Here is a 26,606-nt window from a genome sequence, read left to right as displayed (position 1 = left end):
CACAAGGAATTTTTACTGATATTTTTTAAAACTCTGCAGTGCTAGGAACAGTACCTTGGGTTATTTCCAATATGAGGCTTAATGAGCTCGGTAGTCATTTCCCAGAGTGTAGTCCTCAGGACAACCAATGTCATAGCCAGCAGCATATGGGATTCACAGGATACCAGGATAAAACTCAGGAATTTTTGCAAGATAGGCATGTGCTATGACATTAAACTATCTCCCCAGCCTTCCTTCTTTCTTTTCTTTTTCTTAAGAACTATTCCTGCCATTTTCCATGGTGCCACTTCACATGGTCATCAACAGTGAACCAAAATTTCTCTTCCTCCTTAGCCTTTCCAGTACTTATTGTTTCTAGCTTTTTTTAATATAATTTTTATTTTAATCATAGTGTTTTACATGTCATTGACAATAATGTTTTAGGTACATACTAACAAAATCAGGGGAATTCCCATCACCGAATTGTCCTCCCTCCACCTCCATTCCTGTCCTACCTCCCATATCCTCCTCCCTCACCCCTGGGGCTGCCAGAATAAGTGGTCCCCTCTGTGCCTAGTTTACTACTTAGTGGTCTTACACCTGTTTGGTCTTGGTACCTCCCTTATTTTCCCCTCTAATTGGGAGGCTGGGCTAAATAGTTCATGTTATGTGGTTTTGTTTGAAGAAGAAAAATAATAAACTGGGGGGAAAAATCAAATACGCCAAAAATGGGAGGAGTCCTTCTAGAGGCTCTCATCCTAGGTTTGAGGGACGAAGGGGAAAAAGAAGGTGAAACACCACAACAGTACAAAAAGAAGTGTCAACTAAAATATCCAGTGAGCACTCCAACAATAAAGATAAGCACCACATAAAAGCCATGGTCTTGAGATAAAAAAAGAAAAACATAGCAGAGCACATAAAGGAAGAAAAGAAAAGAAGAAAATAAATAAATATAAATGGAGACAACAACTTCAATAACCACAACAAAACAAAGAAATCGACAAAAACTAGATAAATAAATAAAAATAAATTAAAAATTTGTTTTGTGCTTTTTGCCTTTTTTTTCTTTTTTCTTCCCTCCTACACAGGCACAGTAAATATTGGAGTCATTCGAAAAGGAATTCCCTTGGCCTTAGAGATACAGGGTTTCTCCACCCTTGAAGTATATTGTCATGGGATTAACTATAGACTCCTTTCAGGTTCATTTACTCTCCCTGGTAAGGTAGTCTCTTGCATTACTCTGTTCCTTTAATTACTTTTTTATTTCATTTTTAAATCTTTTTTCTTTATATATATATATATATATATATATGCACATATATTATTATTTCTATTTTTATCTTTTTGGGGTCTGTAACCTGTTTCTGTTTTCTTCACTTTCCACCCTCAAATGCACCGGCAATATAATGTAGCACCATTTCTCCCTGCAAAGGCACACTAAAAAAAGGGGAAATCTTATGTATAAAAAATGAGCTCTTATCTACTAGGGATAAGAACTCATACTTGTTTACAATACAGGGGCATCTCCCACCTTGAAAATATGTCACGTGGACCCAACTTAGACCCCAGGAGATTAGACACCAACCGTCCAGCCTTGAATCCTGGATCCCAGACATATAAATGACACAGTTCTTCACAACAACCACAGGAAACAAATCCCATCCGGGACATCCTTAATACTGCTCGGATACCAACAAGTGCCAGCTCTAATATAATATCCTGACAACGAGGAAAATGGGAACAACTTGACCTAAGAGCAGGTCATCCTACCTCACCAGCTAATGATAAGAGAAAATCAGAAGACTTGTCACCCTTTGGTCTGTCCAAAAGCCAAGATCACGACTTACAGATGACTGGCTGATAGAACCATGACCAGACTGTATGTATCCTGGGACCAATAAAAAAAAGTCCTAGTCTAGGGTTTGAGCTATGACCTGCACAACAACCATGATCTCTAGTTCCAGAGTTCTGTCTGAAACCATTGCAACAAAATGGGTCTTCTGGAAACATAACGAAAGACGCTATCCCAGGCCCCATCCTAGGATCAGCGCAAAGACCAAGACCACCAACCACAGGAGACGGATTAAAATGACACTGAGGGAACAGAACATTTAGGACCACAAAGAAAGACTTCATCATAAGTTCCACTTCTTGACCTGTGCAGATACCGAGATCTCTAGATACAGAGGTCTGATGTTATCACCCAGGATGGAGCAGAAGTCTTCCATACACCACAAAAGCACCAAGGAGAGTAAATGAACCTGTTTCTAGCCTTTTTAACATTGTTCCTTCTTATCTATAGAAGTTGATGACCACCATAGTTTTGGTTTTTATTTCTCTAATCATCAGATGTTGAACATATTTTCTTTGCCTATAGACCTTTTGTTCATCTTTAGAGATGTGCCTATCAGTTCTTTTGCCCATTTTTCCATTTATTCTAGGAACATTTTGGGGTTGGGAACTATTTGGGCCACACCTGGAGGTGTTCCAGGCTTACTTCTGTTTTTGTGCTCAGGAATCACTTCTGGAGGTGTTCAGAATTGAACCCAGATAAGTGATTTGCAAACAATCACCCTACCTGCTGTACTATCTTGCTGACCCTCTAGAAGCATTTATTCCTACTCTGTGTATTTGGCATCAGGAAAAGAACATGCTTTTGTTTTGTTCTGTTGTTTAAACATCCCAAAGGGACATTTTAAGAACTTTTTTACATAATCATCACAGATAAATTTCCTTTTATGTAACTCATATGTAACTTGAGTTCCAGATTACAGATTAATTCTGCCCTATCACAAATGAAATCTATGGTGGCCTCCTAACTATCCTCAATAGGTCTCCTTACTGAGTCCAGCTATTTCCACACTTGGTCCCTTCCTAAATCATAGGCTTCCATTCCAGCTCTCTGATAGAATGTGTTCAGAGACCTTTGCCAAGACAGTCAGTTCCTGAATCTTCAGACCTCTGAGGTTTGACACAGTTCACAGAGGGTCCTCAATATTGACTGGAGGCATGACTACCAGTTTATTTCAGGTGAGTGTGGTTAGGTTAAAACCTACCTAACCCTTTATTAAAATGCTTAGCCTGATGACAAGCTTACAAACACACACAGACACAACCCTCCCCTATGCCTGGAGAAAAGCCAGGGACATGCAGCACGAATCGAGTTCATCCTTCTCCTTCCCCAACACACTCCACAGGCTACTGTTCAAGCTTAGCAGCAATTAACACCCAGCAATGCCCAAGCCACAGAGTAAAAAATAGAATCCCTTCCCCCTTCCGACATCCTCATTTCCATTTTTGATTAATTTAACCAGGTCTGTCAATTAGTCATCCTGGAGACTTAGCTGAGTGGCTTCTCCTAAGAACTGGAAGGCTTATTAATTTGGGAGGCGGGGGTCATTCATTAGCAGCTGACATGATCCTGGGTCCTGCCCTCTACCCTAGGAGGGACCTTGAAGGAGAACTCAGTAGGGCTACAGCTGAATCTGGTGCCTGACTGGAGCCCCTCCAACGTGCAAAAGGGGAAAATAGGGCTGGGATATTATAGGCTGTTATGGCCTGGGGATGCGTCCAGGTCAACAGTCCTGTCATCATCTGTGACAAACTATCACTCGCGAAGCAGTCACTGGCATTAGTGAGCACCCTAAAGTTGAGGCTCAAGAGCACTACACAGGACTATCTTAGGAGAACTTTTCCCAAGAGCTGGCCCTGGAGCTTCTGCTCAAGATAAGATAGCCCTACCTGTCAAATAGCCCTACCCTCTGCTCTCATGCCACAGACTGAGTGTCTAAAAACACTGGGAGTTTATGAGTCATCCTTGGGGCTCAGGCTAAAATAAATGTCTGGGCAGAGCTCAGTTCCATTCTGGAAGCTCACGGGGGAAAGTCCATTTTCTAGTCTTTTCCAGCTTCTTCCTTTTCCACACCTGACTAAGCTCAGTACTTACTCCTGACTCTCTGCTGAGGGGTCATTCCTTACAGTGTTGAGAGAACCATATGTGGTAGTAATCTAACTCAAGTCGGTTGCAAGTGAGACAAGGGCCTTGCAGTATCCACTGTACTATCTCTCTGGCCCCTTAGTCAGCTTCTTCTTCTTTTTTTTTTTTTTTGGTTTTTCGGGCCATACCCATTTGATGCTCAGGGGTTACTCCTGGCTAAGTGCTCAGAAATTTCCCCTGGCTTGGGGGACCATATGGGACGTAGGGGAATTGAACCCTGGTCCTTCCTTGGCTAGCGCTTGCAAAGCAGACACCTTACCTCTAGCGCCACCTCACCAGCCCCCTTAGTCAGCTTCTTACAGCTGCCATATGCCTTGGTGTGTTTTTGTTTTGTTTGGTTTGGTTGGTTGGTTGTTTCTTTAGTTTGGGGGCCAACCCATCAGCACTCAGGGGTTACTCCTGGCTGTGCACTCAGAAATTGCTCCTGGCAGGCTCGGAGGATCATATGGGATGCCGAAAATCAAACCCAGGTCTTCCCAGGTCGGCTGTGTGAAATGTAAACACCCTACTGCTGTGCTATCTCTCCAGCCCCATGCCTTGGTTTTAATATTCTTTCTCTATCTTCAAAGACAACAAAAATAGGACAAGTCCTTCTCACATCCAAACTATAAGACTCCCCTTTGCCATTGAAAAGATTTTTTTCCTTTCCTTCCTTCTGCTGTTATTGCTGTGGTGCTCAGGGTAGGCCAGAGGGACTACACACTTTCTTGTAATGCTTTGGGAAATGATGTGATTTCCTGCTTACAAGATTACTGAACATGCATGCTCTACCACTGAACCATTTCCCTTATCTTCTCTCTCTCCAACTTTTAAGGCCTCTTATCATTTCTTTGAATGTACCCATATAATTCACCCAAACAACCTCCTTAATTTAATTTTCACTTTTTTAAATTATTTTATTTAAACACTGGTTTACAAGGTTGATCATAGCATAGTTATTTCTGGTCTTCAATGTTTCGACACCAATCCTACCATCAGAATAGCATTCCCTCTACCATTATCCCCAATCTCCCATATATCTCCTATTCTATCACCTTAGCAGGCACAAAATAATTTATATTTCTTGTTACATATTTTCACTGAGCTTATGCTGCTCTCATATCTAATGTTGTGTGTTCCTACTAGAGTATTGCGGAATCTGGAGGTATCACTTCAAGAGTTCTAAGATCTGTGGAGCCGAGCCAATGAAATGATATGGTGACTGCTGTGGCTGCTGCAGGGCTTCCAGAAGTATTGGTGGGGAGAGGAATGGAAGGAGGCTGCCAGTCCCTACTCTAAAAACACCCAGAGCTTTCAGCCCCAAAGCCTACTGGAGGTTTTGTCAGTTAGGAGTCTTTGCAGAGATTAGTGATAAAGCAGTGAAATTGATACACTGATTTGATGGTGATGGTGAGATGATTTCAGCTGCCAGGGCCTTGGATGATCAGAACTCAGCACATCCCCTCTCTGAAGGTTACCCAGAGTTTTCAGCCAGGAGACCAGTGAATTCGTGGGTTTTTGCAGTTTTGCTTTCATCTCATTCTGAGAATAGTATTAATCTATGGAGCTGAATCCTCCAGGAACCACTTTTTGGAAGACTAAGCAGTCACCATCAGTGCAATAGAGCATCATTTGTTTCCATGTTTGTTTCCCCATTAAGTGGTTCCTCTGTTGTGACTAATAAATTTACTAACTAGTGAGGGTACTGTAGAAATGCTCTGTAGGACAACTGTAATCATGCAGCTTAATAAGTGCACATCTGCTGCTGCTTTACACAAACAAAATGGCTGCACTAGTGGATGATCATGAGATACGTTTGGGTTGTGTTTGGTTTTTGTAAGGTGTGTTTTCATCGTCTTCCTACATTGTTCCATGCATTTTAATTATTTTCCACTAAGTAAGCTAAAAATGAATCAAAGGTGACTCCCAAGCTTTTGACCTAAGCCTAAGCCATGAAAGACTCAGCAGAGACTAGAAAAGATAAAATCAAAGATTCATGTTCAAGTTCTTGTTGTTAGTGGTGGTGGTGGTGATGTTTTTAAGCTTAAGGCTAGGGAGAACAGCTTCAAGGACTGGAGCCCATGCTTTGTAGGCAGGATCCTTGGGTTTGATCTCCTGTACTTCATGATTTTCCTGAACACCATCAGGAGTGAACTGAGATTTGCAGCAAGAGTAGCCTCCAAATACTATCAGGTATGGCCAAGGGGCTGAGGGCTTTGAAGGGAAGGATAAAGTGATTAATTTTATCCTCTTGCTATTTAGCACTTTACCTCTTCTCATTCCTTATCTTAATTGATCTTCACTAACCCTTAGGTATTCAGAGTATTTCTTCCCCTTGCAGCTTGAGTAATTGAGGCCCAGAAAAGAGAAGTCTAATATGCAATAGATATTATGGATTTCTTTTCATACAATGGGAAAAGTCTCCTTACCCAAAACTGTAAGAAAGCAAAAGGAACAAGACTGGCACACATGGAACGGACCCAAATTTAAGTAAATCAACTAATCCAAGCCCTTCACTATTTTGACATTTCAGTAGGTGGCCTCAGTAACTGAAATGTGAGATCTGCTGTCCAGTCAGCCTTCTTTGTCTGCTGAATTTAATCCACACCCTTACTGGCCTCCCAGCATCCTGACATACAGCTCAGGGGCAGTAGAGGGCAAGGGAATGCTCAGCCCCTGGAAGCTTTTGATGGTACTTGCTTTTATGTTCTATCTTTCACCAGAACACAGGGTTTAAGTAGGATTTATCTCATAGGTGAGCATTCTTAATCCTGCAGCCTAAAAGTTCAGTGCCATTTGAAAATCATTGTCATGAAATACTATGAAAGTTACAAGGACAAAGGAGAATCATCAGGCATTAGAAGACAGTGAGATCCAACAAAGCCAGAAATAAGTCAATATGCATTACAGTATTGTGTGCCAAACAATGGGAGAACACATATACAGCACTTCCTGCCGCTGTGCACTTGTCATGTAGAACAAGAGGATATGAAATTCTGGGATTCTTCAGCTCTGAGTCAACTGAACAAGGGATATAGATTTCCAGTGTTAAGGAGAAAATGAAACTTCACTGGCTAAAATCTAATGAACTGTGATAAAGAAGAAATTGCCGAGCATTGTCCCTGGTTTCTCTTACATCCTCAGGGATTCTCCAGAGCTCTCTGCATAGCATGTTTTAGTCTGGATGTTGAAGATCTCTTCTTCAAAAACTACAAAACTACATTTTTCTACTAACACAATTTCTGGTCTTTTCTCCTCTGGAGATTATTAAAAAGCTTTTCTGAAATGTGGCCAACATATATATTATGAAGACTAAATCATGCTTGTGAAATATATCAGTTAATGAAGTATATAAAACATATCTATAATAAAATGTGATATATGACTCAAAAATAACCTAGTGCTATTATTCCTGAATCAAAGCATTTTCCAACCCAGGAAAATGAACTAAAACTCAGATCTCAATCTTTTTTTTTTGTTTTGTTTTTTTGTTTTTTTGGTTTTTGGGCCACACCCGGCGGTGCTCAGGGGTAACTCCTGGCTGTCTGCTCAGAAATAGCTCCTGGCAAGCACAGGGGACCATATGGGACACCGGGATTCGAACCAACCACCTTTGGTCCTGGATCGGCTGCTTGCAAGGCAAACACCGCTGTGCTATCTCTCTGGGCCCCAGATCTCAATCTTAAACCATTCTCCAATACATTTTTCTGAAACATTTGCAGTCTAGACTAGTTTTTCTCAACCAAGATATATGGGCCCCTGTTAATCTTCATAATATTACAGAGGGCCACAAGTTAAAATCACATAAATTGGGGGAGTCAGTCAGTATAATAGGGGTGAATCATAGGAAAGAAACAAGGTCAGAAGGTTGGAAAAAGGTTTCAAAACACTAGTCTAGATAAGAGACTCAAGAATAAATAATATACAATTTTATGCCAGTTTATAGAGAACAACCTACTTTATGGATAAAAAAAAAATTTAGTGTCCTGCACCATGATACTGATGTCCTGACAAGAATGTGAAATTGTACTTCAGAAGTTCAGAGAAGCAAATGATGGTTTCCAGTTCAGAAAGGCATGGTAACCTGAAAGAGATGACAGGGAGATGGAGCAATCAAGGAGATGGGGGGTGATTTTGCCTTTCAGAGACTGACCAGTCCCACTGAGCATCTGAGAGTGCTCTTGATATGCATGTTGTGGCCTTCAGGTGTGGCTTTCAGGCTCATGAGAATAAAGGCCAATTAGCGGTATTTGTGAGACTTAAGGTTTGGAAACTTGGTTCTGTTGATGAAAGAAAAAGGGAATTGACTGCAGTGGGCATTAGACAAGGCTGTGTCAAAGCTGGAATTAGACAAGCCCAAATGTGGGTAGACATTTCTAAACCTCAGTGTCTCCCTTCACTGTGGAAACTCATGGTGCCTAAATGATGCATTGTTGTGAAGATTCAGTGAGATAAAACCTGACCCCACAGTAAACATGTTTTTAGTATTTTATTCTTATCAGAGTAATAGATAAAGACATACAGAAAAGCTAGGATCTTGCACAAAGCCAAGCATCACATCCTAAGCAAAGTCTAGATTCAAGCTCAGATGAAGTTGCTGCTAAATTAATGCCTATAAACACTTCCCATCTTTGCATCTCCAGTTTCAGGAGGCAATAGCTGAGCATGGGGGAGGACAGAGTATATCACTGGAGCAGCTGTCAGGAAAGTCAAACACGCTGGTCCCGTGGCTTTGAGCACCTATGGGTTTGCTTGCAGAGTGCTGCAGAGACATGAAAAACTCAATCTTGAGATGATTCACTTTCCAGTCGAATTCAAAATGATAACAGAGGGTTGAAGAAATAATGCAGAAGTGAAGGCCTATGTGCATCTGGCTTGGTTTCAGTACCCAGCACTAGGATCTATGATGCCCTGAGCACTGCTGAGAGGTCCCTGAGTGTAGAGCCAAGAATCAACCCTGAGCACAGCTGGGTGTGTCCCCACCCAAAATAATGACAACAGGCTAGAGATTGCCTCTCCTTCTGTGACCACGTCATGAAACAAAAGTGCTTGCTAATGGAGAATACTTTTACTTTTACAGAAACTACAAAATATCCTTTCTGTGTGTAAGCTGATGGGGGTGGGGAGATGTCTCAAATTTTGGAGATACCTTGGAGGAATATGGAGCTCATATGAATGTAATGTGTCGGGGCCTGCAGGGCATAAGACCATCTGCTTTTGGTAAATGAATTTGGAGTTAGGTCCTTTCCCAGGAGGCACCACTGCCAGGCCACTCTCCCTTGCAGCAAATGAAACTATGCTGCAAAGGTTCAACCTAAAGCCCATCTGCTTGATTCTGCTGAGATACTACCTAGGAGTGATTCTACCTTTACTAGGCTGAAAGGTGGGTCACTCTCTAACCTGAAGCCTGGAGAAGAAACGCAGTAGGGAGATCATTGTGGGCTAGAGAGCTGGAGCTGAATTTCTATCCATCTCAGCCTCTTCCTGGCTGAGTTCAAGGGCAGGAGATCCTCGGAACCACCTTCCTCAGCTGTATTGCTGCAGTGCAGAGGGATACCACACAGTCTAGCCCAGTGCCTGACATGCAGAGTGCTGTGTTCCATTTCTCCTGACATGACAGCTATAACCCTGTGTGAGAGACCTAGCTCTGTGCATGACTTAGAAGCAGTATTCTACTGTAGAATGCTAGTTCTCAGAGCACAAGAGACTGAGCAGCAGATCTGTGAAAAGAAAAGGGAGCAGCAAGAAGGCCACACTAAAATCCCTTTCCCAGTGAGGGTTGGTCCAGGCCAGGATGGGCCCTTATCCTCAGCTGCCAGCCTTTGCCTTGTTCTACTAGGGCATCACTGCCCATGAGCAATGGTCCCTAAATCCTTTCTGTGTTTGCCTCTCTCCTTGGGATGATTATGTGCCCAACCTCGAAAACAATGTCATTCTGGACACCTTTGAGATTCCATGACAGCCAGTCAACTTCCCAAAAGCTGACCCTAATAGTACCTGAACAGGGGCTCCACAGGGAGTTCAGCTTCGCCTGGAGCAGCTGTCCTAAGCGGCCTTCCGGGGGGGTGGGGTGGGGGGAGGATCAAAGCATGAAAGACACAACTGGAAAGTGGACAGAGACAGTCAGCCTGTAAGCTGGGATGGATCGAGGGTGTAGGCCCAGGGTCCTGGGGACACTGCCATCGGGATCCAAGGACCCACTGGCAAGAGAAATGTCGCCAGCACTCATTCACGTGCAATGTGGGACAAGAGCCAAGAGGAGAAATTACAAAGCTGTTCTCGCTGTTAGCAGATTTCTTCATTAGGCTCCTGTCGAGACACCCACAGCCAACTCATCATCTTGCAGACACTGACACCGCCCCCTTTCCTGCTGCTGCTGGAGAGACTGTGCAGAGGCGCCTCCTCCAATCAATAGCTTTCCAGGACAACAGTACAGAAAGGCACTGAGAGCACAGCCCTGTGTGACTGATAAGGGATTGTTCTTCACAAAGGAAGGGCAGTAATGCCTCTGCAGACCAGCTACCTTCTGCCATCACACTGGCTGTGAACCCTCAGCCAAACCTGGGAGCTCACTTCTCTCTCTCTCTCTCTCTCTCTCTCTCTCTCTCTCTCTCTCTCTCTCTCTCTCTCTCTCTCTCTCTCTCTCTCTCTCTCTCTCTCTCACACTCACACACACACACACACACACACTTCAGAACAGAGAAAGAAAAGACTAAGACTGAGGTCCTTTGGGAGCAAATTCTAAGCCACATAAGGTACCTGTGGTCCTCTGTGTCCCAGTCTCCCCCTAGCTCCCATTTTCTCATCCTGTTAGGTCACAGCCTCATCCTTGCCCTGTGCGATGCCTGGAAGGTCTGCATCAATAGCCCTTTTAGGAGGCTGCCTTCTTAGGACCCTTTCTGACTTGCTTAGTACAGCTTGTGATGATGTCTGGAAAAATATATCTGCATAACATAGATGATGCTGAAGAGATGCTGAAGAGAGGACACAAAGGGCTAGAACACATGCTTAGTATGCAAAGGGCATAATCTGTGGCACCTCATGATCCCTAGATATAACCCCCAAAATTAATAGGAAAAACAAGAATGCCAGATTAACCAGTGAAAGAAAGATTCTGGAGGCTGAGGTGGTCACAAAAGCTTTCCCAAAGGGTCAGTACCTCAGGGTGTGACCTCTCAACAGTTCCTACCATGCTTTGTTGCCTACCCATGCACACATCATTTGTGTCAGCATGTTTATCGCTGATGAGCAGTAAGGTTTCGCCGGTGGGTTTGTGCAGGAGAGAAATGAGCAGTGCTCAAGAAAGAAAGACCCTAATGGCCAGGCCTGGTTATAGGCACTGTCAGGGTCTGATCAGGCAAGTAGCACTGCTTTGGAAAGACCCATCCACTGCTTACAGGATCACACATGGGTTTGTGTTTTGCCGCTGATGGTCTCTGGCTGGCTGCTGCACTATGGTTCAGAGCTACTAAGTTCTGGGTTGTGGTCTGCCAATGTGTGCACAGTAGCAGCATCATGCAACTGGGACAGTAGGAGGAGAGGGTGGAGACCCTGGGAGTTTCACCAGTTCCTTTGGAAATAGGGAAGCGATCATGCCCACTTTCAGACAATTCCTCAGCTGAAAGCACCTGGGTTCCTCTCTGACCTAATATTCATTTTCAACTGCTATTTTTCACAGAGTTCCACGGCCTTAGGACTTAAAATCTAGCATTCACTTTGTGGTTCTAGAGTTCAGAAGTTCAAGCTGTGTCTTGGGGGTCTAAGCTCAAGGTTTTTCAGGATAGTTGTTTTCCCTACAGAGGCTGTCGGGAGGCTCCTGACATCCCTTTCTGGAGCCAGAGAGATTGTGCCTTGCATGTGGTTGATCTAGATTCTATCCCAGCTTCTCACATAGTTCTTCAAGCCTTGCCAAGAGTAATTCCTGGGTGCAGAGCCAGGAGTACGCCCTGAGAAAAGTAAACCCTGGGAGTCTCCCAAAAAATAACTTATTTTTTGGCCTCTCCTTTCTGGAGACAGCACCCATAACTTGGCCACTGGACCCTTGTGCACATATCTAAGTTGCCCAAGTTTGATGCCCAGCAACACCTGGTTTCTGAGCACTCCAGGTGACCCTGCAATCCCTTGAGCAGCACTGAGCCCAAGCGGCACTGCATCATTTGGCCTGAACACTGAAGAATAAGGAGCCTGATCTGTTTTGCTCGCGTTGTCACTCCTGGGCCTGTCAAGTGCTTTACACCATTCAGATACTTCATGCATGTTGGTTGAGCAATAGGTGATGTCACTATTTTCTGTGTTTCCACTATGGGCCAGGCATTGCACTGTATGTCTATTTACCTATAACTCATATTAGTTACTATCTGCCAAAATGGGACTTGGTTATCTGCATTTTATAAATAATGAAGCTGGAGCAGGGAGATCGCAATGCCTCATGGGCTCCTCAGGACCACCAGGTGTGTTCCTAGTGGATGCTAGAAACTCTTAGAGTGACCCAAATGTTCTCCAGTACCACAAGACCTAAACAACTCTGCATCTTTGAGCCTAGCATTGAACTTTGCATTCTTTTTGACTAGGTATTCCTAGTCAAAAGCCCCTAGGCTTCTGCTTGGGAGTCCTCTCCACCATAAAAAAAAAAAAAAAACAATACGATGCTCTATCTTAGAGAGGTATGGAACATTGACTAAGACAGTCATGCCTACAAATGATGAAATCTATCCCAAATGTTTGAGTTCTAACTTACTACTCCTGCACCACCCTGAAAGACATGAATGTGGACAATAGGCAGCAAAGAGTTCCTCCTCTAGCCTTCCTACCTGTGCCCCCAGGTCTTGGACCCATTGTCCCCAGAACTAGAGAAACTGGAAATCGAGCTCCCATACGATCCAGCTATACCACTCCTAGGAATATACCCTAGGAACACAAAAATACAATACAAAAACCCCTTCCTTACACCTATATTCATTGCAGCTCTATTTACCATAGCAAGACTCTGGAAACAACCAAGATGCCCTTCAACAGACGAATGGCTAAAGAAACTGTGGTACATATACACAATGGAATATTATGCAGCTGTCAGGAGAGATGAAGTCATGAAATTTTCCTATACATGGATGTACATGGAATCTATTATGCTGAGTGAAATAAGTCAGAGAGAGAGAGAAAAACTCAGAATGGTCTCACTCATCTATGGGTTTTAAGAAAAATGAAAGACACCCTTGTAATAATAATTTTCAGACACAAAAGAGAAAAGAGCTGGAAGTTCCAGCTCACCTCAGGAAGCTCACCACAAAGAGTGATGAGTTTAGTTAGAGAAATAACTACATTTTGAACTGTCCTAATATTGAGAATGTATGAGGGAAATGTAGAGCCTGTTTAGGGTACAGGCGGGGGTTGGGGGGGGAGGAGGGAGATTTGGGACTTGGGTGATGGGAATGTTGCACTGGTGATGGGTGGTGTTCCTTTTATGACTGAAACCCAAACACAATCATGTATGTAATCAAGGTGTTTAAATAAAAAAAAATTTAAAAAAAAAAAAAAAAAAAAGAGAAATAGCATCCTATGACCCCACAAACATTATCAGTTAGCAAACCAGTCTGTAGCTCTTTAGGCCAAACTTAGTCCACTGTTTTGTGTGTTTTGTATAATTCTAGCAATGAATAAGTATTTTTAAGATTAAGAAAATGAAAAGTAGTATTTCATGAATCATTAAGATTATACACAGTTTTACTGTCACCTGACAGCTCTGAGGAAAACAGGCTGTGTACGTGCTGTCTCAGCCATTCTCCTATCACAGGGGCAGTACTTGTACAGGAGCTCCACAGCCTCAAAAGTTTAATTAAAAAATAAGTTGAATTAAATATATTCTACCTGTCTTTAGAAAGTTTGCTGACTGCTGGTCTGTCTCTGCTGATTGACCAGTCATTGTGCAGTGTTGTTAGTAATTCTCACTTGATTGCACCAGTTGACATCTGAGTATCTCATCACTTCTCCCACTTTAGATATTTTATACCCCAAAAAAAGTTTTATTCTACTTTGTAACTGACCTCATGTTGATATGTGGCACTATATTGTTAGGAAAACAGCTTTACATCTCTTGAATGTGTCCACCACACCACCAAAGTTCTCATAGCCTTTCACCAACATCCAGTTAACATAGTCCCTCCCCTACCACCAATACATCCTTCCCTCTAATATCCAGCATATTCTCATCAAAGCTTAAGCAACAGTTGTTTTGTTTTGTTGAGATTGCTCATTTGCTTTATCTCTTTATATTCTGCTTATATGTAAAATTATTCCTTGTCTTTCTCTTTTTCTCACAATATCACCTCAGTTTTTATTCTTATTGTCATAAGTGGCAATAGTTCATCTTCTTTATGGCTGACTGTAGCCTACTGTGTATGTACATGTAATCATAAATGTATAGTTATGCATATGCATATGTATATGTATATAATTTTCTCCAGCCAATTATCTGTCAGTGGGCAATCAGGTTGTTTCCATGTGTCTTGGATACTGTGAAATCGCTATGATGAACAGAGAAGCATATGTATCTTTCCAAATTAGTGTTTTCATTTTCACTGGATAGGTTCCCAGAATTGGGATTGCTGGTTCATATGGTCATACTATTTCCAGTCTTCTGAGAAAGCTCTCTCCTTTTTTCCATAGTGACTGTTCCTCTCTATAGAGCAACCAGCATCCTTTCTCTCTACACCCTGACCAATAGTCGTTGTCTCTTCTCTTTTTGATATAGGCCATTCTTGAGAGCATAAAATGATACCTCATGTGATTTTGATTTTGATTTCCCTCAGAATAACTTATATTGTGTACTTTTTCCCCTGACCATGTGCCTCTGTAAAAAATTTCTTTAGGACTCCTTCATGTTGTTTTATGGGGCCATTTGTATTTCTATTATTGAATGAGACCTTTGTATGCTTGCAGATCACATCTAACAAGAAATTAATATGCTCATTTATTTGAATTATAATTTACTAAAAATGATTTTATTTGTGAATCATAAATAGTCCCCTTATGATTTTTTATTATATTTTGTACTTTATGACTAAATAAAATGTGTCACACAATTGACATGGTTGAACATACTACATTTGCTTCCAGGTAAGTGAAATCAAAGTGATTTAAAAAGAAAAAGAAAAAAGAAACAGGAAGAGAAGAAAGTTTAAAAAAAGAAAAAGTATAGTAGCAAGCATATTTGTGAAAATTACTGTATCGCCAAGGAAGCTATCAATACAATGGCAGAAGGCTCTTGTGGTAGCTTGTTGTGGTAGTCACTGCAATGTGCTGTCAATAATTCACACCTAATTGAACCAGTCTAAATCTGAGTATCTCATCACTTTTCCCACTATAGATTTTTTTGTATCCAAAAATGTTTTATTCTATTTTTAACTGACCTAATATTTATATGTGGCATTTGTATATGTGTTAATAAGACACATATATATATATATATGTTAGGAAGACATATGTACATATGTTATTGATATGTGGCACAGGTATATGTGTTAGGAATGACTATAGTAAGTTCTTGATTTTTGTTCATTCTGTTAAATTGGTTTGTTCCTATAGGATGATAGCATCAAACAAATGGAGTTGTCCAGAAAGTCAAAGCACTATTACTGGTATTGCCGTTTTTAGGGGTGTGCATCCAACTGCTAGGCCTCCTGAAAAAGGAAAATACAGTGGGGGAGGGTGCCTGAACTCTCTTCAAAAAGCCTGAATTTTGTTCAGATTGGTAACTCCAAAGGAAATTAGAGGGGTGATGAGGTAGGACCATTGGGAAAATATTGATACTGGATAATGGTGGCAGCAATCATGGCTATGGCAAGGCAGAGGCTTGGCCTACCCTCTCTTCCAGATTTCTGCTGCTTGGGCTGGTAGTTATCCCCATGACTATTCATGGATCAGTTTACAACTGGATCAAGAAAAGAGTGAGTCAATGGAACTGGCTTGATTCAAATATGACAACTGTGTTTTTACCCTTATGATTTTTTCAATTTTTATTTTAATCATAGTGGCTTACATATCTTTAACATTAGTATTTTAGATACATATTAACATTGAATCAGGGGAATACTCACCATCAAATTTGTCCTCCCCCGTTCCCCATTCCCTTTCTGCAACCCATATTCCCCACCATCACCCCACGGGCTGCTAGAATAGGTGGTCCCCTCTTTGTCTAGCTTACTATTAGTGATCATACATCTGTTTGGTCCTGGTGCCCTCCCTTGTTTCTCCTTCTATTTGAGAGGCTAAGCTAGATAAATCGAGTTATGTGATTTTGTTTGAGGGAAAGAAAAGCAATAGAATGGGGTAAAGATTAAGCAAAAAAAATTAAAAATAATAAAAAAATATGCTGAAAATGAGTGGAGTCCGTCTAGTGGCTATCAGCCTCAGTTTGAGAGAGAACTTGAAAAAGGTAATTGAAACACCACAACAATACAAAAATAAATGTCAAACTAAATATTCAGTGAGCCCTATGGCAATAAAGAGAAGCACCACAAAATAGTCTTGGTTCTGAATTCAAATTTTGCCGGAGTGCAAAAAGAAAGAAAAGAGAAGATAAAATAATATAAAATAAAAAAGGAGACATCAACTTCAATATCTACATGAAAATAAGGATGTCAAAAAAGCAATCAATGAATAAATATATATATGTGGAAAAATGATTATTTTGTGCTTTTCTTCCCCCTGCATAGGCACAGTGACTATTGGGGATATTATAGAGGGAATTCCCTTGGCCTAGGAGATATAGGGTTTCTCCATCCCTGAAGTATACTGTCATGGGATTAACTATAGACTCCTTGCATGATCATTTACTCTCCCCTCAGTGCTTTTGTGGTATATGGAAGACTTCTGCTTCGTCATAAATGGTAAAACCAGTCCTCTGTATCTAGAGATCTTGGTGACTGTGCAGCTCAAAAAATGGAGCTAATGATGAAGGCTTTCTTTGTGGTTCTAGCAGTTCTGCTTCTTCAGTGTCTTTTTAATTCATCTTCTGTAGTTGGCGTTCTTGGTCATTCTGTTGCTCATAGGATGGAGACTGGGACAGAGTCTTTCGTTGTGTTTCTGGAAGACCCGTTCACTTGTGGTTGTCTCAGTCAGACCTCCGGAGTTGGAGATTTTGTTTGTTGAACAGATTGTAGACCAAAAGCTAGGTTAGAGCTTTTCGTTGTTGTTGTTGTTGTTGTTGTTGGTCCCAGGATGTGTACTGTCTAGTCCTGGTTGTAACAACCAGTCATCTGTATATAGCAATCTTGGTTTTTGCACAGATCAAAGGGTGACATGTCTTCTGATTTTGTCTTATTGTTGGCTGGTGAGGAAGGATAACTTGCTCTTAGATCTAGTTGTTCCCATTTCCTCGTTGTCAGGTTATCAATTTAGAACTGGCATATGTTGGCATCATAGCAGCATTATGAATGCCCTGGAGGGGACTTGGTTCCTGGAGCTGTTGTGGAGAACTCTGTCATTTCTATGTCTGGAATCCAAGAGTCAAGGCTGGACAGTTGGTGCCTATTTCCCTGGAGTCTAGGTTGGATCCACATGACATACATTCAGGGTGGGAGATGTCCCTGTGTTGTAAAAAGTATAAGTTCTTATCCCTTGTAGATAAGAGCTTGTTTTTACACGTAAAATTTCCCCTATTTTTAATATGCCTTTGCAGGAAGAAGTGGTGCTACATTATATTGCTGGTGCATTTGGGGGTGGAGAGAGAAGAAAACAGACCCATGACAGAAACTAAAAATATATATGCTCAGACATATCTAAAGAAAAAACAGTTTCTTAAAAGAAAATAAAAGGATTAAATAAAGAACATAATTAAAGGAATAAAGGGGGGCCGTGAAGGATAGCTTGGAGGCAAGGCGTCTGTCCTTCCTGCAGAAAGACGGTGGCTCACATCCCGGCATCCCACATGGTCCCCCATGCCCACCAGGGGCAACTTCCGAGCACAGAGCCAGCAGCACCCTCCAAGCGCCGCCAGCTGTGACCCAAAAGAAGCACAAAACAAATCAAATCAAAAAACAAAAAGTAGAACAAAACAAATAATAATAATATTAAAAATGAGCAAGGGTGAAAAAAGAAAGAAAAAGGGAGAAAGTGATACAGGAGATTACTTTACATTTGGGGAGAAACAGTATGAAGTAGTGTTATATAGGTCTATACTTATGATGATAGAATAGGCTTCCCCATTGTCTTTTGAGATTTCTTCGTGAGGTGTGGGCTCCACACAGGGAGGTCTTGGGTAAAGTTCTTGCAATAGGAGTCCTTTTGGAGCTAATCTGGTATTAGGCCATAGTCCACAATAGGGAGAGGTGATTAGGAGGGCCACACTGCATGAGTCAGTCGGGGTGTTGGTTGTATTTTCTTGCCGGTAACGAGGTGTGAGTTTGAGTGGGTGTCTCTTCACTTGGGAACTGGGTACTGCTTCGTTGGTGTAGGAGGTTGGTCTTGATACCTAATGGGTTAAGAACTGAGGGTGAAGAGTTATAACATGGTGGGGATATCGGGGATTGGATTAAGGGGTGAATGGATAGTCATGTTTCTGAGGGGGGGGAGGGGATAATACATGGGAGGGTTTATATAGGTATGGATTGTTTGTGGTTTATATTTAACTCTTAAGGAGGATTCCTATCTCTGTGTGTTCCTGCCCCCATATAAACATATAGAAGTTAGCTTAAGTATATATTAATGTAGAGAGTGGGGAGGGCAAGAGATATGCTGAGTACAGAAAGATAGGTAGGTATAGTACTTGTAAGGAAAGAAAACTAATAGATCAACTTTTGGATGTGTATAGGTTTCGTGTCTCAAGTACTAACCATTGTGTGTTAGTGAGGTATATCTATATAGGGGTTTACCCTTTGCAGTATTGTCTGCAGCACTCTATATATCAGCTTTCTTTCCTTTCCTATAGAGGAGGTAATGGTGTGATTTTTATTTGACATGGATTGAACTGATGGTAATAAGGAGAAGAAGGTGGAAGAAGAGGGAGACAAGGAAAGAAAAAAGGGAAAACAAAATAGAACAAAACAAACCAACAATTAAACAACAAAAAAAATATAAAGTAATGAGAAGAGAGGGTAACAGAGCAAGGGCATGTTAGTTTGCTTGAACATGTTCAATGCTTAGCCCTGTAGTAAAAATCTGTAGGTCACTGTTGTTGCTTCGGTGGTCTGGCTGGTCATGCACTTCAGGTCCTAAAAGAAGGCATAATCTAGAGATAAAGGGTATGTTAAAGAGTTATATCTGGACATTTTCATGTTGCAAGCTGAGTATGGTGCCTCGTGTGACTCAGCACCACCATAGGATGTTCACCCTTTGTATCCAGGAACCCCTATGGGCAGAAAAACTGAGAGGTTAATTTACATGTGGTAAGGTTAAGGCATTAAGCCATAATGTTTTGAAATGTTTCCATTGGAGTCAATAATTTCCCATCATAATCTTTACCTGTATTCCTGTATAAGATCCCTAGTAAATTATTATGGGTCATTGTAGTAAAACAATAATTACATACCTGTTCCCTCTACGATGCTGTTTCTGCTGTTGCTGGTTTTTTTTATGATATACTGTGTATATCGTGTTGCTTCTCTTCCCTTTCTTTTGGCTCTACTTCCCAGTATATGGTGATTATTACAGTGTTTGAGGTTTCTATCCTGTTACATCCTGTTATTTAATCGTGGGGTTTTGGTTATATATCTGGTGCCTATTCTAGGTACTTCAGAATAGTGCTATCATTCTGTGTTTATCTTTCGTTTTCTGGCTTGCTTTGTTTAACATAATGTGTTCTAGGTACATCCATGTTGCTGCAAAGTCTGTGATCGTATCATTTCTGACTGCCATGTAGTATTCCATTGTGTATAGATACCACATCTTAATGATCCACTCATCTGTTGTTGGACATCGAGGTTGGTTTCAAGACTTGGCTATTATACTGAGTGCTGCAATAAATAGTGGGGTGCACACATACTTTGGGATGAATGTCCTTTCGACTTGGGGGTAGATACCTAGGAGAGCGATTGCTGGATCAAATGGCAGCTCACTTCTGAGTTCCTTTAGCATTATCCAGACTGTTCTCCATAGGTGTTGAACTAGAGGGCATTTCCACCAGCAGTGGATGAAAGTGCCTTTCATACCACAACCCCGCCAACAGAGATTGTTGCCATTATTTTTGATGTGAGCCATCCTTACTGGTATAAGGTGGTACTGTTGTCTTGATTTGGATTTCCCTAATGATGAGTGAAGGTGAGCATATTTTCATGTGTTTGTTGACTATTCTTCGGTCTTCCTCAGAGAAGTTTCTATTCATTTCATATCCCCGTATTTTTATGGTTTTATTTGGTTTTGAAGGGCTTTGTATAGTCTAGATATCAGCCCTTTATCTGACATGTTGAGTGCAAAGATTTTTTCCCATTCAGCTAACTGTCTTCTTTTGTTAAGTAGGGTTTCTTTTGCCATGCAGAAGCTTTTTAGTTTGATGTAGTCCCATTTGTTTATGTTTGATGCTAGAGTTCTTGCCATTGGTGATCCATCCTCAAAGACCTTTTTGATTTATAGGTTATCGAGTGTTCTGCCTATTTTATTCTCAATAAACTTTATAGATTCGGGTCTGATTTCAAGGTCTTTGATCCATTTTGAGTTGACTTTTGTATAAGGAGTGAGGTATGGGTCAATTTTCAATTTCTTACATGTGGTTATCCAGTTGTACCAAAAGCATTTGTTGAAGAGACTTCCTTTGTTCCATTTCAAGTTCTTGGCTCTTTTGTCAAATATTATTTGGCTATATATCTGGGGTGTTATGTCTGGGAATTCTGTTCTGACCCATTGTTCTGAGGTCCTGTCTTTGTCCCAGTACCATGCTGTTTTGATCACTATGGCTTTATATTATAGTTGCAGGTTAGGTAAAGAGATGCCACCCTGCTTCTTGTTTTTCAATATGGGTTTGGCTATCCTGGGTCTTTTGTCGTTCCAGATAAATTTTGTGATTGATTGCTCTAATTCTTTAAAGAATGATGTCTGAATTTGGATAGAGATTGCATTAAATCTATATAGTAGTTTGGGTAGGATAGTCATTTTGACTATGTTGATTTTACCTACCCATGAGCATGGGACGTTCTTCCATCTCCTTAGATCCTCTTCAATTTTTTTCTGAAGTGTTTTGAAGTTTCCCTGGTATAGGTCCTTCACTTCCCTTGTAAGGTTGATTCCTAGGTACCTAATATTTGTTTGATACTATTTTAAATGGAATTGTATTTTTAATCTCTCTCTTCAGCTTTGAGAAACACTACTGTCTTTTGTGTATTGACTTTGTAGCCAGCCACTTTGCTGTATTGGTTAATTCTTTCTAGGACTTTTACTGTGGACTCTTTAGGGGTTTCGATGTATATCATCATATTGTCTGCAAAAAGAAATAGTTTGAGTTCCTTTTTCCCAATTTGGATTCCTTTGATTCACTTCTCTTGCCGGATTTCTATTGCTAGGACTAAGTTTATGTAGAATAAGAGTGGAGAGAGTGGACAGCCTTGTCAAGTTCCTTACCTTAATGGAAATGCATCTAGTTTTTTTTCATTAAGGATAATGTTGGCTGTGGGCTTTTCATAGATAGCTGTAACTATCTTGAGGAAGGTTCCTTCTTACCCTATTTTACTGAGTGTCTTCGACATGAAAGGGTGTTGGATTTTGTCAAATGCCTTCTCTACATCGATTGATATGATCATGTGGTTTTTGTCTTTCTTGTTGTTGATGTGATGTATGATGTTGATTGATTTGCATATGTAGAACCAAACTTGCATTCCTGGGATAAAACCCACTTGGTCATGGTGTATAAACTGTTTGATGAAGTGCTGGATTCCATTTGCTAAGATTTTGTTGAGTATCTTTGCATCTATGTGCATTAGTGAGATTGGTCTGTAGTTTTCTTTCCTGGTGGTGTCTTTGCCATATTTGGGATGAGTGTGACATTAGCCTCATAAAAGAAGTTGGGAGGATTCCTGTTTTTTCGATGGTTTGGAAGAGCCTGTGGTAGTAAGTCTTCTCGGAATGTTTGATAGAATTCACCTGTAAATCCTGGACTTTTATTCTTAGGGGGTTTCTTAATTACGTCTACAATTTCCTCTGAAGTGATTGGTCTGTTTAGGCTTTCTAGGTCTTCCTTTTCCAGTCTCAGAAGATGGTATTTTTCCAGGAATCTGTCCATTTCTACTGGGTTCTCCAGCCTAACTGAGTATAGTTGTTTATAGTATGATGTCATGATATGTTGTATTTCTTGAGGTTCTGTTGTAATCTCTCCCCTTTCATTTGTGATCCTACTGATTTGTGCGTTTTTTCTCTTCGTTTTTGTGACTTTTGCCAGTGGTTTGTCTATCTTCTTTATTTTTTCCAAAAACCAACTCCTGGTCTCAATTTTTTGTATTGTTTTCTTAGATTCTATGTTGTTTATTTCTGCTTTGGTTTTTTATTATTTCTTGCCTTCTGGTTGTGGTTTTATTTCTTTGCTGCTGTTGTTCCAATTCCTTGAGATGACCCTTTAAACAGTTGATTTTGTCATTTTCCTCTTTCTTGATATAGGCCTGTATTGCTATGAGTTTCCCCCTAATTACTGCTTTTGCTGTGTCCCACAAATTTTGACAAGTTGTCTCTTTGTTATCGTTTGTCTCAAGGAATCTTTTTATTTCTTCCTTGAGTTGCTCTTTGATCCAGCTGTTATTGAGCAGCATATTGTTTAATCTCCAGGTACTAGTTTTTCTCCATTGCTTCTTCTTGCAGTCAATTTTGACCTCTGTTGCATAGTGATCTGATAGGATGCTTCTAATGATCCTTATACTTGTGGTCTTATATAGATTAGATTTGTATCCTAATACATGGTCTATTCTGAAGAAGGTTCCTTGAGGGCTTGAGAAGAATGTGTATTCTGTTTTCTGGGGGTGGAGGGCCCTATATAAGTCTATTAACCCTAAATCTGCTAATTTTTCTTTGCTATTTTTCTGTTTGGTGGATCTGTCCAGTGGTGATAGTGGAGTGTTAAGGTCTCCTACTATTATCATATTTCCCTTCATGTTTTTTTCCAGGTTAGTGAGCAACTGCCTCACATATATTTTGACTCTACATTAGGTGCATAAATATTGATCAGGGTTAGTATATCTTGAGTTAGTGTACCCCTGATTAGTATGTAATGACCCTCTTTGTCTTTGTTCACTTTCTTGAGGTTGAATGGAATTTGGTCTGATATAAGAATGGCTGTCCCTGCTCTTTTTTGTTTTTCATTGGTCTGAAAAATTAATTTCCATCCTTTTATTCTAATCCTATGCCTGTCCTGTACTTGTAATTGTATTTCTTGCAGGCATCAGAAGTCCAGTTTATGTTTTCTAATCCAGTTCTCTATTATGTGTATTTTAATTGGAGAGTTTAGTCCATTAACATTTAGGAAGATTATTCACAGAGAGGGCTGTTGTGCAGTTGTGTTCTGTAGGGTGGTTGTTGTTACAATCAGGGGTTTGGATTATGTAGTTCTTCTTGAGTAGACCATTTAGAATCAGTTTTGTTTGCACAAATAATGCAAGATCGTTTTTATTTGAGAATGTTTTAGGCTACCATCCCATATGAATGATAGTTTTGCTGGGTATTGTACCCTAGGCTGGAAATTTCTTTCATTCAGTCGTTTAAATATTTCATTCCACTGTGTTCTTGCTTGAATGGTTTCAAATGGGAGATCTGATTTGATTCTTATGTCCCTTCCATTGTACTTGAGGTTTTTTTTCCCTTATTGCTTTAAGGAGTTCATCTTTCTGTTTGTTTTTTGCCATTTGGGTTACTATATGTCTTGGTGTTGGTTTATTAGTGTCTATTTTACTGGGGACTCTTTTCACTTCCTGGATTTGCACTGAAGCTTCTTTCCAGAGTGTGGGGAAGTTTTCTGCTATTACTTCCCTGACTACTTGTTCTTCTCCTTTCCCTATTTCCTCCCCTTAGATTATTTCTTTTGTCTTTGTTCATTAAGTACTGGACTTTTCCTTCCAATGCCTTGCCTCTTATTTCCTTGTAGGTTTTCTGGTCGTTTTGGGTTTGCAGTTTTCCTTCGAGTACTGCTATGTGCTTCTTCAACTCTGTGATTCTGCTTGTATAGCTTTTAACTGTGTCTTTTAATTCCTTTATTTCCTTCTGTATGGAGTTTCTCATGTTTTGTATCAGATCTTCTTTCATTTGGCTAATTTGTTCCTCCATGGATTTCTTGTACTCGGTGGCTAGTGATTCTCTCATTTCCTGTATCAGGACTTGCATTTCCTTTCTCATGGCTGCTTTTAAATCTTCATCTCTTGGATCTGTGAGTTTTGGTGGACTTGGGAACTTAGTAGGAGTTCTCTCTGTATCTCCAGCTGTTAGGGTTCTCCTCAGTTTAGCCATGTTTTTATGCATTTATTGGTGTGGCTTGGAGAGCACTGCCTTCCGATTTTGGCCTGTTTTTGCTCCCTGTCGTGTGGGGCTGGGTCCCTTCTCTGGAATGCAGCTCTGGGTCAGACTGTTGGGTGAGCTGGCTGAAGGTCGGCCTCTAGTGGGAGCTGGTTAGTGTTCCGCCCTCTTGCTGCTAGCCAGTCAGTACCGCGCACCTGGCCACAATGATGGAGGGCGCTGTTTAGCCTGGCTCTCTTGTCCTCCCCATGTGGAAATCAGCAGAGCTCCGCCCCCTCCAGGCCTCTGCCAGAAACCCCTCCCGCCTGTAGTTCCCGTCCTGTCCCAGGGGTGCAGAGACAGTGGGGCAGGGGCGGAGACAGAGGAAGGTCCACTGCTGTCTGCCAGCCCCAGAAGCCTCAGGAACGTGATCGGGGAAAGGGGCGGAGGCGGGGGCGGGGAGGTCCCCTACGTCAGCAGTCGCCTGAAGCCTCAGAAACTGGGTCGGGGGACTCCCCTTATGATTTTTAACTTTAAATTTTGTGACTGTGTGATGTTTGAAAGCTTTGTCTATTCAGTGGAAACTACTGAGTTTTATTTTCTTTTCCTGGAGTAGAGATATACAGCCTCATGAGACTGGGCAGCCACCATGAACCCCAGCTCCCAAGCTGAAAACATTGTCTTAATATCAACCAATACTCTACTGTGTAGTGAGTTGCCTGATTTGTTATTGTTGTTGTTTGGGGTCGCATCTAGCCTTGCTCAGAAATTATCCCTGACATTACACTCAGAAGTTACTCCTGGAAGTTCTTGGGGGAGGGTGTTAGAAATAAAATCTGGGGCCTGCAAGATGTCACTAGAGGTAAGGTGTCTGCCTTGCAAGTGCTAGCCAAGGAAAGGACCACGGTTCAATCCCCCGGCGTCCCATGGTCCCCCCAAGCCAGGGGCAGTTTCTGAGTGCATAGCCAGGAGTAACCCCTGAGCATCAAATGGGTGTGGCCCGAAAAACCAAAAAAAAGAAAAAGAAATAAAATTTATTTCAGCCATGAAAGGCAAACATCCTGCCCACTTTACTATCATTCTGGCTCCAGCCTGATTTTTTTTGATACTGTGACATTTGTCTTCACATTTTGTGTCTACATGATACCAGTATCTGAGATATTCCTCATTTTATTATAAAATAGACTTTTCGGGCTGGAAAGAGTATTTTTGACCTCCATTATTTGTATGTAACCCCATCAAAAATCAGGGAAGATTTATGTTATATATGTAGGAATATTTTGGGGTTTTTGTTTGGGGTTTTGTTTCTATTTTTGTTTTGGGGCCATATCAGGCAGTATCCAGGGGTTACTCCTGGCTCTATACTAAGGAATTAGTTCTAACAGACTCAGGAGACTATATGGAATACCAGGGATCAACCCAGAAATGTACCATTGTTCTGACCCCCAGGATATAGGAGTATTTTAAAAACAATTATGCAAGATTAAGGACCTATCTCTTAGAAATTAATTACTTATTTTCCATGATGCTATGCTTCATGTTTCTATACTATTCTCTGTTGAACAATTAGTGGTTGAATAATGAAAGACATGGCAAAGGCTGATCCTCTGAACATTGTTTTTCAGTTCTCAGTCCTCTGAGCCTTAAGAGGGTTTAAGTTGCAAGGCTCCAACCCAGGTGGAGAATCTCTGTCATTGAATTCATGACTGTACAGTAGCCACTAAGTGAATCTTAAACTTCTCTCACCATCCTCAGCTGGGTAGAGGCCGGCATTTTTTTCATCCATGTGAATTCTTCCCCTCTATGGGTAAATCAATGGCCATTTTTGTCATTGGGCAAAATTGACTGTGTCTACTGTATAGAAAAAATTTCTGCCAGTATCTCAATCCACAAGGCTTTTCTCTCCGAGGGAAAAACTCTTGCTTGCATCTCTCCAAAGGAGAACTACCATCTGCCTCACTCTATAGGAGAATTGCCAGTTGTGTCCCTTTTACAGGGGAAATTGTCAACCCTGTCTTCAAATGAAGCAGTGAGCCAGCTGTGCTCCTCTGCAGAAGAAATATCTGCAGAGCAATTCAAAACACCATACGCCATTTGAAGCCTGTTCCTGTCTCTTTGTGAACAATCCTTTACCTCCTGGCCCACTCTTCATATTCTGGTCTGCATGAGCTACCAGAGCTGGCTGCTGGCCATCTCATTTAGCAGCCAATGATATCCCTTTAGGCTGAGGATGTGTATGTCATGTGGTTAACTAAGTAGT

The 26,606-nt window shown here is 41.2% G+C and overlaps 1 protein-coding gene across 2 annotated transcripts in view; it reads left to right on the top strand.

The window, feature by feature from the left end:
* PPP2R2B (protein phosphatase 2 regulatory subunit Bbeta) overlaps positions 1–26,606 on the top strand; it is a 603,721-nt gene that overhangs the window by 562,560 nt on the left and 14,555 nt on the right. The gene's annotated exons all lie outside the window — the stretch shown is intronic.

Source organism: Suncus etruscus, chromosome 4 (assembly GCF_024139225.1).
Source record: "Suncus etruscus isolate mSunEtr1 chromosome 4, mSunEtr1.pri.cur, whole genome shotgun sequence".
Lineage (NCBI taxonomy): Eukaryota > Metazoa > Chordata > Mammalia > Eulipotyphla > Soricidae > Suncus > Suncus etruscus.
Note: the sequence above shows the minus strand (reverse complement) of the source record. Positions and strands in the feature narration are given on the sequence as shown.